The sequence below is a fragment of the Lissotriton vulgaris genome, unplaced genomic scaffold (assembly GCF_964263255.1).
Source record: "Lissotriton vulgaris unplaced genomic scaffold, aLisVul1.2 SCAFFOLD_5315, whole genome shotgun sequence".
Classification (NCBI taxonomy): Eukaryota; Metazoa; Chordata; class Amphibia; order Caudata; family Salamandridae; genus Lissotriton; species Lissotriton vulgaris.
The window spans coordinates 53,683-67,500 of NW_028248801.1; positions in this window are offsets into that span (position 1 = coordinate 53,683).

Genomic DNA, 13,818 nt, shown 5'->3' on the forward strand with positions numbered 1-13,818 from the left:
AAGTGGGGGGTAGGTGAGGTGAGAATGTGCGGATAAGGGAAGAGACAGCCGTAGAGACGAGGGGAAGTCTGTCTAAAGACAGACTGGGTAGGTGAAGACCAAGGAGGGAATCCACGGTCCATCTCCCCTATAGCTAAACCAGGTAGCTCCATCGGGCATCAGACAAAGTAGTTCAGTCTCAAGTGTCGAGGGAAGAGGATCGCAGAAAAACAGGATGGGAGGGAGATACTGCAGAACTCCCAACTCTTGGGAATGTCCATGGCAGTTGGACATACCGGAAACTGCGCCAGAGGGTGAGCAGGGTAAGGATGCGCTTCTGCCCCACGCCACTACTCTTCACTGCGCTCCTAGCCGCTTCGTTTCTATGAACCTTTGCTACCGTCCATTCACCACACGAGGCCAGTATTCATTTGTACTTCCGGTTACAAGGCACGTAGCGAACGAAACCCCTCACAAGAAGGATATTCTTAGAAACGGAAAACAAAATGGCTGACACACGCACAGTTCTGCTCTAGTCATGTGCAGGCCAACCCGGTGTAATTCTATCCCCCTGCTGCCTTCTTGACTAGACTCTTATGTCTCCCCACCCACGAACGAGCAGAGGTGGAAAGGAAAGGGCATTCTGCCCCCCACCCCGTTTTATTTCCTCATCACAAGGAACCCAAGGCCTAGACAAGTGTTCTAAGAAGATCTACTAAAAAGTAGCCTGGCCACTCACCAAACAAATACCATGGCAAGTTTAGGATGGGATACTGTAATATGTATCTGTAGATAAATATGTCAAAATGGATGGATCCATTTCCCCATCACCCTCACCCTCCACAGCCAATCTTGAAACACATTGGAGAGTGCAGACCATCTGCACTAAAGCTCATGCCCCAGGGCCAGAGGGGTAGTTTTGACAGCCTTTGCAGCAAGGACATATGCCATAATCTCCCACTCTGATTGAAACAGCAACAATATTGGCCAGGTAGATTGGTTGTAACAAAGTCTAGTACCACTTAGCCAATTGATCTAAGCGGACACACTTTTCATTTAGTATTTTTTACTCAGTTTTTCATTTTTCAAAAACATAATTCATATATGTCTAGAGAATGATACCATTTCAGTAGCAAAAATTCACATAAAAATACACTTTTCAAAACATAAATTCGACAATCACTGCGAATGAGACATATTTACATTTACACAATATATACAAAAACACAGACAAAAAATGCCTATCTTCATTAAATGTTTGAGGCACCAGTCCTGATATACAACCTACGGACAAGCAAGGGGCCATTCGGTATTTTTGCTGGCCTGCTCGCTTGATTGTGCTGGAACCTGATAAATCTCCTGCGCCAACTGCGATTAACTCGCGCCTCCTCCGTCCATGAGGTATGTGCAAATGGTGCTCCAGTCGAGTTGCGTACTAGTTAGATATCGTACATAGACAACTCAACCAACGCTCCACTCTCTTCACAGCAAACAGCACCGGGCATCTTCTCCACAAGTTCGAATCATTTGCGAAAAGCTCTACCTTGAGGTAGGATTGCATACCACGCAGAGTGATATAGTATGTACCGAGCCTGTCATAAGAAAACATTGTAGCGAAACTAGGCGGTTCTGATACAATCTTTTGTATACCTGCAGAAATACAGAATCACAGTGCCCCTGAGAAAAAGAACACTGTTGCTCCGCCATAGCTACATTTCAGGTACTCCGAGTTGAGATTGAGTGAATTCCTATGCAAACTGTAGAAGGGATCAGTTGATCTTACACGATTTTTTTTTTTTATTTTCATTACATTTCACAGTACAGGACAGTTTCCAGTCCAGGTCCTGAGGAGAACCCCTCAATTACACGTGGGTTCGAAACGCGTTGACTTGATGCTGGAACAAGATTCAGGAAGGGCATGTCAGGACTCCAATTGTAGATAAATTCTACCATAATTTTGACCCTAGTAGTTATCAGGTTCCAGCACAATCAAGCGAGCAGGCCAGCAAAAATACCGAACGGCCCCTTGCTTGTCCGTAGGTTGTATATCAGGACTGGTGCCTCAAAAATTTTATGAAGATAGGCATTTTTTGTCTGTGTTTTTGTATATATTGTGTAAATGTAAATATGTCTCATTCGCAGTGATTGTCGAATTTATGTTTTGAAAAGTGTATTTTTATGTGAATTGTTGCTACTGAAATGGTATCATTCTCTAGACATATATGAATGATGTTTTTGAAAAATGAAAAACTGAGTAAAAAATACTAAATGAAAAGTGTGTCCACTTAGATCAATTGGATAAGTTGTACTAGACTTTGTTACAACCAATCTACCTGGCCAATATTTTTGCTGTTTCAATTGGAGTGGTCTAGGCCAGTTAGTATATAGAACCAAGCCTTCTTTGTTTTCCCTTGTTAGTAGTGCGAGCAACAGCTCGCAAGGCTTTCTTTCTGGTGTCCAACCCAACTCAGTAGTGCGCAACATTTATTGTAGTCAGGGGAGGTGCTCCTACTCTGACACTTGATATGTCTGAGAAAGATACATTGTCCTTCAGTGAGGATCACATACAAAAACTCATATCTGATTCCACACTCTTTCCCTCTATCAATCTGAGTAGCTCGGCAAAACAACAAAATATTATCGATAAGCTCATCAGACTACAAAAGAAAAACGTAAGAACCGAATTACACGGGAATTTTCTCCTAGCAAGCCTCAGAGCGGGTGTCATCCCCCTGGGGATTGCAGGTGAAAAACGTCCCTGTGATTTTTACAGATGATCCTGTGTATAGGAAGGGGTTCAGTTGCATACGTACTAAGTGCAGTAGGGATCTGATGGTGCATACCATTGAAACTGCCCAACGCATTTGTAAGAAAGAACAGGAGGAAATTGAGGAACAACTGAAGGTGATTAAGGATAACCATACAGAGTGAGAAGCTAAAATTCTCCTGGAGAAAATTGCGAAAGTATTTGCAACATTTAAAGACCAAACGATTAACTTCAAAACCACTAAGTTCGAGAAAGACAAGAAAACTTTCAATTTGGAAACAGTGCATCCCTATCTAAAAGACGAGTTCTATACGCGATCAGACTCTACAAGGTATTTGAATACATACCAAGGGAGATCAAAGAAAAAGTTTCTTACATTTTCGGATACTTCCTCTTCTGACACTACCAGTGAATCCGATCCAGGAGAAGGGTCTTCAAATAGGAACCAGCAACAAAAGAGGCCTTTTTTAGGCCGGGTCAGCAACAACCACGCACGAGGTTCAAACCAAAATGGGAGATGACAACGCGCAAACAACACTACAAATCATGAATAAATCTCCAATCATCAACATATCGGATATGGTGTTGACTAAGGCCGAAATGGAGGTACTTGAACTCGGTCTATCATTTGTACCAGGCACTATGATGGACTTCACCAAAGTCAAGATGGAAGTCATTGAATTTTTCAGAAAGATCAGGCTCAAGTGGTTTTTCAAAGATTCTGTGGAGACAGCTTCTGCTGAAGCATCAGGACTAAGAAACAAATCGGTGTTCTGTCCTTTTAATTACAATATGCCTAAAGAAATAACAACCTTTGAACACACTGTACTATCAGCCCTCAATGCATCTGAGAGAAAGCGTGCCTTCATCCCAGCAAATATCACTGAGAAACAGAGAGAGGCCATCGACAATCTAAGGAACCAGCGGTAAGTGGTGATCCGACCCGCAGACAAAGGGGGAGCGGTGGTCCTTTGGTCGAAGGATCTGTATAAATCTGAGGGAGCCAAACATGTGGGAAACCTGGAATGGTACCGCCCTATTTCTACTGACCCTACAATGCAGATACTACAAACAGATCATATTGATTGTCGATGATGCAAAGGATAAAGGAATCCTTGGGAAAAAGGAGGCTGAATACCTTGTGAAAAAACACCCTCGAACCCCCCATCTATACTTCCTACCCAAAGTCCATAAGGATGCCACAATACCACCTGGCCGACCAATAGTTTCCGGTTGTGATTCGATTCTTGAACCAGTATCCAAATTTGTGGATGTTTACCTAAAACCATGTACATCGGAGGTCCCAGCACATCTACGGGATACAATGGAATTTATAAACCTGGTGGAAGGGTTTCAATTTGATCCAACAACGCAAATATTAACAACAATGGACGTTACGTCCCTATACACACAGATTCCTCAACAGGATGGATTAGATGCCATGGAGGTGTTTCTTGAGAGGAGACCACGCCCACATCGAGTGCCCACTGATTTAATTCTACGTTTGGCCGCCCTGGCACTAAAAAGGAATTTTTTTCAATTTAAGGATGATCTGTTCTTACAGATCAACGGAACCGCGATGGGGTGCCCTTTTGCGCCGGAAATGGCGATTCTGTTTATGGCGCAATACGAAGATAAGTTTGTATACAACAACAATCCTTACCAGCAACACATAAAACAATGGTTGCGATATATCAACGACGTGTGGTGCATCTGGGAAGGTACACCCACGTCATTGGAAAACTTTCACCAGTGGCTCAATAACCGCAGCCCTGACATCAAATTCAGCCTCACGTATGACTGTAAATCTCTTCAGTTTCTGGACGTTGAAATTAAATACACTCCAGAAGGACTGATGTCCTCTCTCTACCTGAAAAAAACAGACAAGAACAATGCTTTGCACTTTCGCAGCTACCACCCAAGAAATTTAAAAAACAACCTCCCCTATGGACAATTCCTGAGGGTGAGACGGAATTGTTCAAGGGTCGAAGAATTCGAACTACATGGTGAAGCTTTGTGCCAAAAGCTACAAGAAAGAGGGTACCCGAGGAAATTGGTCAAACACTCGATGAAGAGGGCCCGTTGGACACCTAGGGAACATCTACTTCAAAAGAGAAATATATCGCCCACAGAACGCATGGTCTGTGTGTCCACATTCGGTCCTTACACACAATCCTTCCAGAAAATCATTCGAAATCACTGGCACTTGGTGGAGGATGCCATCCCCCAAGTGGGAAAACCGCTTTTTGCGCTGAAGAAAAATCGCAGCATTGGGCAACAAATAGTGTCAACACGTCCTCTGGTAAAAAAGACAGTCCAGAGCACAATCCTAGGGGCAGGTCCAGTCAAAGGACATCACAAGTGTGGAACCTGCTCGGTATGCGACACCACTGAAGAGGGCACACTGTTCAGCGATGGCAAAATATTTTGGAGACACAACGTGTTTACAAACTGTAAATCTAAATACGTTGTATATGCCATTAAATGCCCGTGCCAGTTAATATACATTGAAAAAACGACGCAGGAAGTGCGACAAAGGATCATTCAACACCAATCCAGGATAAAGAACAAGGTAATGTCTGCCCCACTTGTATCCCATTTTCTGGAACAGAAGCATGGCCCAAATGAATTTAAATGGACTATTCTGTCATCCATCAAAATTGCCCAAGGATCTGGAGGTGACCCAGATCTACAATTATCACGCAGGGAGGCTTTCCTAATCCTGAAATTTAACACAACCAATGTTGGTTTAAATGAACTATCTGAGTTGAGCAATTTAAGCTAAGAGTGGTGCCCAAGATAAGCTCTACAGAGTTTCAAACTGTGAAGTCGAAGATGCCTGCACACGTCAACCGAACGGGACGAACAAACAGTGAGCACTACAAAGACCAGGTGCCCCGGAGTGAAAAAACGCTGCGAGATTCACTCATGTTGTTGTACAAAACATCGACAAGCCCGGCCTCATGGGCTGACGTCAGACGCGGACGTCAAGAGCGGAGAGACAGACGGAGTGCCGGACTCTGAGCGGACGTAAGTGTCAAGCGCATACAAGTAAATTTTTCATCAACGCGACTGGCAGCGATACAATCCTAATGTGCGGTTCACATTTTATCAACAGACCCGGTAGGATCTTGAAGCAAATCTCCTGCACCAACTGCGATTCACTCGCGCCTCCTCCGTCCATGAGGTATGTGCAAATGATGCTCCAGTCGAGTTGAGTACTAGTTAGATATCGTACATAGACAACTCAACCTACGCTCCACTCTCTTCACAGCAAACAGCACCGGGCATCTTCTCCACAAGTTCGAATCATCTGCGAAAAGCTCTACCTTGAGGTAGGATTGTCTACCACGCAGAGTGATATACTATGTACCGAGCCTCTCATAAGAAAACATTGTAGCGAAACTAGGCGGTTCTGATACAATTTTTTGTATACCTGCAGAAATACAGAATCACAGTGCCCCTGAGAAAAAGAACACTGTTGCTCCGCCATAGCTACATTTCAGGTACTCCGAGTTGAGATAGAGTGAATTCCTATGCAAACTGTAGAAGGGATCAGTTGTTCTTACACTATTTTTTATTTTTATTTTCATAACATTTCACAGTACAGGACAGTTTCCTGTCCAGGTCCTGAGGAGAACCCCTCAATAACACGTGGGTTCGAAACGCGTTGACTTGATGCTGGAACAAGATTCAGGAAGGGCATGTCAGGACTCCAATTGTAGATAAATTCTACCATAATTTTGACCCTAGTAGTTATCAGGTTCCAGCACAATCAAGCGAGCAGGCCAGCAAAAATACCGAACGGCCCCCTCGCTTGTCCGTAGGTTGTATATCAGGACTGGTGCCTCAAACATTTAATGAAGATAGGCATTTTTTGTCTGTGTTTTTGTATATGTTGTGTAAATGTAAATATGTCTCTTTCACAGTGATTGTCGAATTTATGTTTTGAAAAGTGTACTTTTATGTGAATTTTTGCTACTGAAATGGTATCATTCTCTAGACATATATGAATGATGTTTTTGAAAAATGAAAAACTGAGTAAAAAATACTAAATGGATAGTGTGTCCGCTTAGATCAATTGGATAAGTGGTACTAGACTTTGTTACAACCAATCTACCTGGCCAATATTTTTGCTGTTTCAATTTGAGTGGTCTAGGCCAGTTAGTATATAGACCCAAGCCTTCTTTGTTTTCCCCCATAATCTCCCACTCAGCATGATGACTGCCCTTCTCATTCTGGAACCCCCATCCCAGAAGCCTCATTGTAAAGCTAGGATCAATGACAAAACCTTGGGAAAAGTACAGTACTATGTCCCCAAATAAGAACCCACTGTACCCCAGCAGCGCAAGGTCTATGGCATCAAGGTGGCTTTTACATGGAATGGTCGTGCTTGCATCTATTGCACATCGAGGTCACACGTTTGCAGCAGTGACCAGGGGCAGGCAGACGTCTGCAAGTGCACCTTACTGCACCAGTACATCAAATAACAAGCATCTGCAAAGCCAAGAGGTCTATTGTTGGCGGTCAGCCTTTTGGCATTTTCATTGCTTGTTTTGTTTTGTAATGGTTCATGTAAAAACTCTGTTTTTGAGGCAATTTCTATACCCTCTTCAATATTAAAACCATTTGCTAAAAGTAAAAATATTTTTGGGTCTCAAAAAGTGCACATTGCGCAGCAGTCCTTAGCACTTAAGGGTCCTACTTTGTGTTTGGATGTGCTCCTTGCGAAAGAGCAGAATGCTGCCACTCAAGTGAGCCAATGGCTGTGGTTGGCTGTCCCGCTCTCCTCCGCCGTACGCTGTACTGGACAGAGGAAAAATGTGAATGGCAGCACAATAACAGACTAGTGTATGAAAGCCCCTATAAGTTTATTAAATATATATTGTATATGGCTCCCATAGGAAGCCTTTTTAGAATAAATAACTGGATCAGAATCTGGTTATTCACGGAGTGATGACACAGCAATGGTTAACTGAAGTGATTAATCACTATATCATATCATATATGGGGAAATGAAGAGAGTGGACAATCGTCCAGGGTGTATGACATCACTGAACACCGTGGAAGACGTTGCAGAGTGTGCAGTAACAGTAAAGACAGTGGGTGACATTGTAGGGTGTACACGGACAATGAACAGAATGGTCGATCCTTCACGGTGTGTTGAAAAAAGAAAAAAGTTGACCTTCCTAGGTGTTTGTGAAAAATTAGTAGTTGAAGTTGCAGGGTGAACAGAAACAATGAACATGACATGATTTTGCAGGGTGTATGTAAATAATTAATTTAATGGACGATGTTGCAGGATGTACCGAAGCAATGAATATAACATGATGTTGCAGGGTGTATGGAAACAATGAATATAACATGATGCTGTGGGGTGTATGGAACCAATGAACATAATGAACGATGTTGCCGGGTGTATGGAAACAATGAATATAATTAGGGCTCCGGTTTTATGGTATTTATTTTTTTAGCATTTCCGTCTGTATTTATCCATATTTATTCTTGGGACATTTTATATGTATTCATCCATATTTATTTTGTGTTTTGCATATAAATGTAGTTGTAAATTGGTACATTTCCATATTTATTCAAATGATAGACGCGCACTCATACTTGTCGTGTTTTAACTATTTAAGTTGCCAAATTTTACATAACAGTACATCCACTGATAAATATTAGCATTGTACCACAAATGCATGTTGACAAATGCAGTTATTTAAAGAAATGTGCATCCTGTTTTTTAATTTACCTTGCTGTCCATCTGCTCAGCTGTTGGGCTATAATTCATGAAAGACAGCACGAAGAGTCACTTAAAAGAAGCACATTTTCTGTATTTATCCATTTTAAAAATAAATGCAGCAAGAATGCACATTGTAAAAACAGAAAACAGGGAGCCTTAAATATAATGGACGATGCTGGAGGGTGTATGGAAACAATGAATATAACATGATGCTGCAGGGTGTATGGAAACAATGAATATAACATGATGCTGCAGGGTGTATGGAAACAATGAATATAACATGATGTAGCAGTGAGTACGGAAACAATGAATATAACATGATGCTGCAGGGTGTATGGAAACAATGAATATAACATGATGCTGCAGGGTGTATGGAAACAATGAATATAACATGATGTAGCAGGGTGTACGGAAACAATGAATATAACATGATGCTGCAGGGTGTATGGAAACAATGAATATAACATGATGTAGCAGGGTGTACGGAAACAATGAATATAACATGATGCTGCAGGGTGTATGGAAACAATGAACATAATGAAAGATGGTGCTGGGTGTACAGAAACAATGAATAAAATGGACGATATTACAGGGTATACAGAAACAATGAATATAACATGATGTAATGGGGTGTAAGGAAACAATGAATATAATGGACGATGTTGCAGGGTGTACCGAAACAATGAATATAACATGATGTAATGGGGTGTAAGGAAACAATTAATATAATGGACGATGTTGCAGGGTGTACCGAAACAATGAATATAACATGATGCTGCAGGATCTACAGAAACAATGAACATAATGAAAGATGGTGCTGGGTATACGGAAACAATGAATAAAATGGACGATATTACAGGGTATACAGAAACAATGAATATAACATGATGTAATGGGGTGTAAGGTAACCATGAATATAATGGACGATGTTGCAGGGTGTATGGAAACAATGAATAGAACATGATGTAGCAGTGAGTATGGAAACAATGAATATAATGGACGATGTTGCAGGGTGTACAGAAACAATGAATAAAATGGACGATATTACAGGGAATACAGAAACAATGAATATAACATGATGTAGTGGGGTGTAAGGAAACCATGAATATAATGGATGATGTTGCAGGGTATACAGAAACAATAAATATACCATGATGTAGCGGGGTGTAAGGAAACAATGAATATAATGGACGATGTTGCAGGGTGTAGGAAACAATAAATATAACATGATGTTGCAGGGTGTACGGAAACAATGAATATAACATGATGTTGCAGGGTGTACGGAAACAATGAATATAACATGATGTTGCAGGGCGTACGGAAACAATGAATATAACATGATGTTGCAGGGCGTACGGAAACAATGAATATAACATGATGTAGCAGGATGTACGGAAACAATGAATATAATGGACGATGTAGCAGGGTGTACGGAAACAATGAATATAACATGATGTTGCAGGGCGTACGGAAACAATGAATATAACATGATGTTGCAGAGCGTACGGAAACAATTAATATAACATGATGTAGCAGAGTGTACGGAAACAATGAATATAACATGATGTTGCAGGGTGTACGGAAACAATGAATATAACATGATGTTGCAGGGCGTACGGAAACAATGAATATAACATGATGTTGCAGGGCGTACGGAAACAATGAATATAACATGATGTAGCAGGATGTACGGAAACAATGAATATAATGGACGATGTAGCAGGGTGTACGGAAACAATGAATATAACATGATGTTGCAGGGCGTACGGAAACAATGAATATAACATGATGTTGCAGAGCGTACGGAAACAATTAATATAACATGATGTAGCAGAGTGTACGGAAACAATGAATATAACATGATGTAGCAGGGCGTTCGGAAACAATGTACATAATGTTGCCGGGTGTACGGAAACAATGAATATAACATGATGTTGCAGTGAGTATGGAAACAATGAATATAACACTGTTGCAGGGTGTACGGAAACATTGAATATAACATGATGTTGCAGGGTGTACGGAAACAATGAACATACTGTTGCAGGGTGTACGGAAACAATGAATATAACATGATGTTGCTGGGTGTACGGAAACAATGAATATAACATGATGTAGCAGGGTGTACGGAAACTATGAATATAACATGATGTTGCAGTGAGTATGGAAACAATGCATATAACATGATGTTGCAGGGTGTACGGAAACAATGAACATACTGTTGCAGGGTGTACGGAAACAATGAATAAACATGATGTTGCAGGGTGTTTGGAAACAATTAATATAAAATGATGTAGCAGGGTGTACGGAAACAATGAATGTAGCATGATGTAGCAGGGTGCAAAGAAACAATGAATATAACATGATGTAGAAGGGTGTAATGGGTTATGGATCTGGTGGGACAGCACATGTGGGTGCGAGGGAAGATGAGTTTACTACGTTTGTGTGAAGGGAGGGGCTGGTAGATAACTGTGCAGGGTGTGAAACAAGAGGAGACCCTGCCTGAAGGGTGGAAGAAGGGACACCGTGGGTAGTAATATAGACTATGTGAGGGAGGGTAAAAAAGTTGGTGATGTTACAGAAGGTAAAGGATGCCAGGGCACAGCAGACAAAATTGCACTTGGAGAGTAGTGATTTTGCCTGAAGGCGAAAGGAGGGGGACGGGGGCGGGGGGCGCTGCGGATACAAACTGAAGGAGGATGTGAGGCGGGGCTAAAGGACTGGAGACACACTGAAAGGACTGGTGGCACACTGATTTCTCAGTGCTTTTAGTGCAAAGCTGCACATTAAAAGGTCAATGTGAGGTGAAAACTTAATGAATTCTGGTATTGTCCTTGGAACATGGAGACAAACTGGGACAGGAAATAGGGAGTGTTATTTATCTTGACTTCCTGTATCACATCCTGCCTGGTGGCTCTGCAGGTTAAAGCATGGATTCCATGGATTTCTGGTCGACACCATGGTCCCAGGTTTGGGGTGAGTCCTCTCAGACTTTCATCCTTCCAAGGTCAATAAAATGACTACTATCTAATGAAGTAAGAATAAACATTGTTCCTCTCTCAACAGTCCTAATGTTCACCCGGCGGGCGAACGCGCGCCCTATACATAAACTTATTAGGTTGTGTGACTATAGTCACACTTCTGCGTTTTGAAAACCGCAGACACCGTTCTCTAATCCAGACCTTAACATGTAAAGAAAGAGTCATGACTTTTCTTCTAAAGCATGGCTCGCCATCGTGTAAACAAGCATTAATGCCACATCTGCTCCACATGAAGGAGCTCGGCACCCTGTCCCCTTCTTTCCCCAGAGTACCCCTCGTTTATGAGGCGGCGCCACTCCCCCCAGCTTCAAGTAGTTCAAGATGGTGGCTCACTCTTTCATTCTGCTAAGGTCGATAACATCAGAGCCACTGGATCTCCCCCACACTGGAGCCAGGCCCATTTGAAGGCTCGGCCACAACTGAGTTGGCTCTGAACCGAGGCTGTAAGACCTGCACGGCCAGGTCGTGACTGCAGAGGCAGAAGGAGTAATGGAGGCAGGCAGTCTGTGGGCAGGGTACAAGAGAGTAATCTGGAAAACCAACAAAAACCAGGACATTCCACAAACATAGACGTAGGACTAGAATTTTTCATCGATAGAGGGAGATAAAAAGACTCACTAACAGGGCACAAGTCCTAAAAAAAGAAGTGGGGGGACTCTCCAAGGTAGGCGTGGTCACAGGAAGTGACATCACGACAGGAAGTGACATCACAACAGGAAGTGACATCACAACAGGAAGTGACATCACAACAGGAAGTGACATCACATGTAAGGCAGATCTATCATTTGCATATAATGCAAGATTTAACAATTGAAGCTGCTTGGTACTTAAACCTGTGACTTAAGGTCCCTGTATGGAGGAATTAGCAGCCCAAATGTGGATGAAGTTTGGCGAAGGTGACATCAACACATTTTCAAAACACTACAGGAAAGTTTGACTGCAAGATTTTGTATACATTACAGGTTCCCAGAGAGGCTGCTTCCCACACTTGACAATGACTATTACACACACTAGGGCTCCATATTCACGTTATTCTATCGATGAGTGTTATATGTTATCTCCCCACCTATTGTAAACTAGCGACTCTGTATTACATAGTTTTGTCCCAGCTGCCTCTCTCTAGCTGCGGCTAGATTTATTTATTTTATTTATAAAGTTTTATATAGCGCGTACTTGATCCCGAAGGATATCAGAACGCTTTACAATTTGCAGTAAAGGTAACAAAGCAGAACATTAGTCTAACATTGGGAATCTTGGTTGAAGACAATGGAGCTGCCGGGGCATTAACTTGGGTCAAGGCCTACATTTTAGATATATTAACTGGCCATTGTATTTATTTTAGCAGATTTATTTATTTCTATTTATTTTAGGAAATGTATTTAGTTTTGGTATATTTTAGTTTGACTTATTTGCCTTCATTTACTTCAGTGCAACAAAATATAAACATTGCTTTACTTTGTATTAACCCCTTCGGTGCTGCTGACGACCTTAGCTCGTCACGATTCCAGTAGGGAAGGTGTTGGTTCATTCCTTATGTTGGAGCGCCATCTAGAGCAAGTCCGGTAGATAATGTGTTTGCAAAAGTAGCGCGCAATGCTTTCCAACGGGGCGACCAGATTGCCGGGCTTACCTGGAAGGCCTGAGGCCTGAGGTCCAGGGGAGGGCGGCCTCCCCATCCCGGGCGCTGTCCTTGGTCCTGCTGCGTGGCAGGGTGCCCGGGACGGGGTCCGGAGGGCCCAGGGAGGCTTTCCCTGCGCCGCCGGGCTTGGGAGCCCAGGCTGGGTCCAGGGGCCCGGCCGGGCCCCGGGTCGGGTGCCACGGCCCTGGGCCCGGTCCACCGGCCTGCCGCACAGCCAAAGGACCAGGACGGGGTTCCGTCGTGCCCGGGAAGCCTCCCCTCGCTCAGCTGAGTTCAGCAGCTCCGGCCGGGGCCCCCTGAGGGCCCGGGGAGGGCGGCCTCCCCATCCCGGGCGCTGTCCTTGGTCCTGCTGCGTGCCCGGGACGGGGTCCGGATTGCCCTGGGAGGCTTCCCCTGCGCCTCCGGGCCTGGGAGCCCCGGCTGGGTCCAGGGGCCCGGACGGGCCCCGGGTCGGGTGCCACGGCCCTGGGCCCGGTCCCCCGGCCTGCCACACTGCCAAAGCTCCGGGACAGGGCTCCGTTGTGCCCGGGAAGCCTCCCCTCGCTCGGCTGAGTTCAGCAGCTCCGGCCGGGGCCCCTGAGGGCCCGGGGAGGGCGGCCTCCCCATCCCGGGCGCTGTCCTTGGTCCTGCTGCGTGGCAGGCTGCCCCGGGA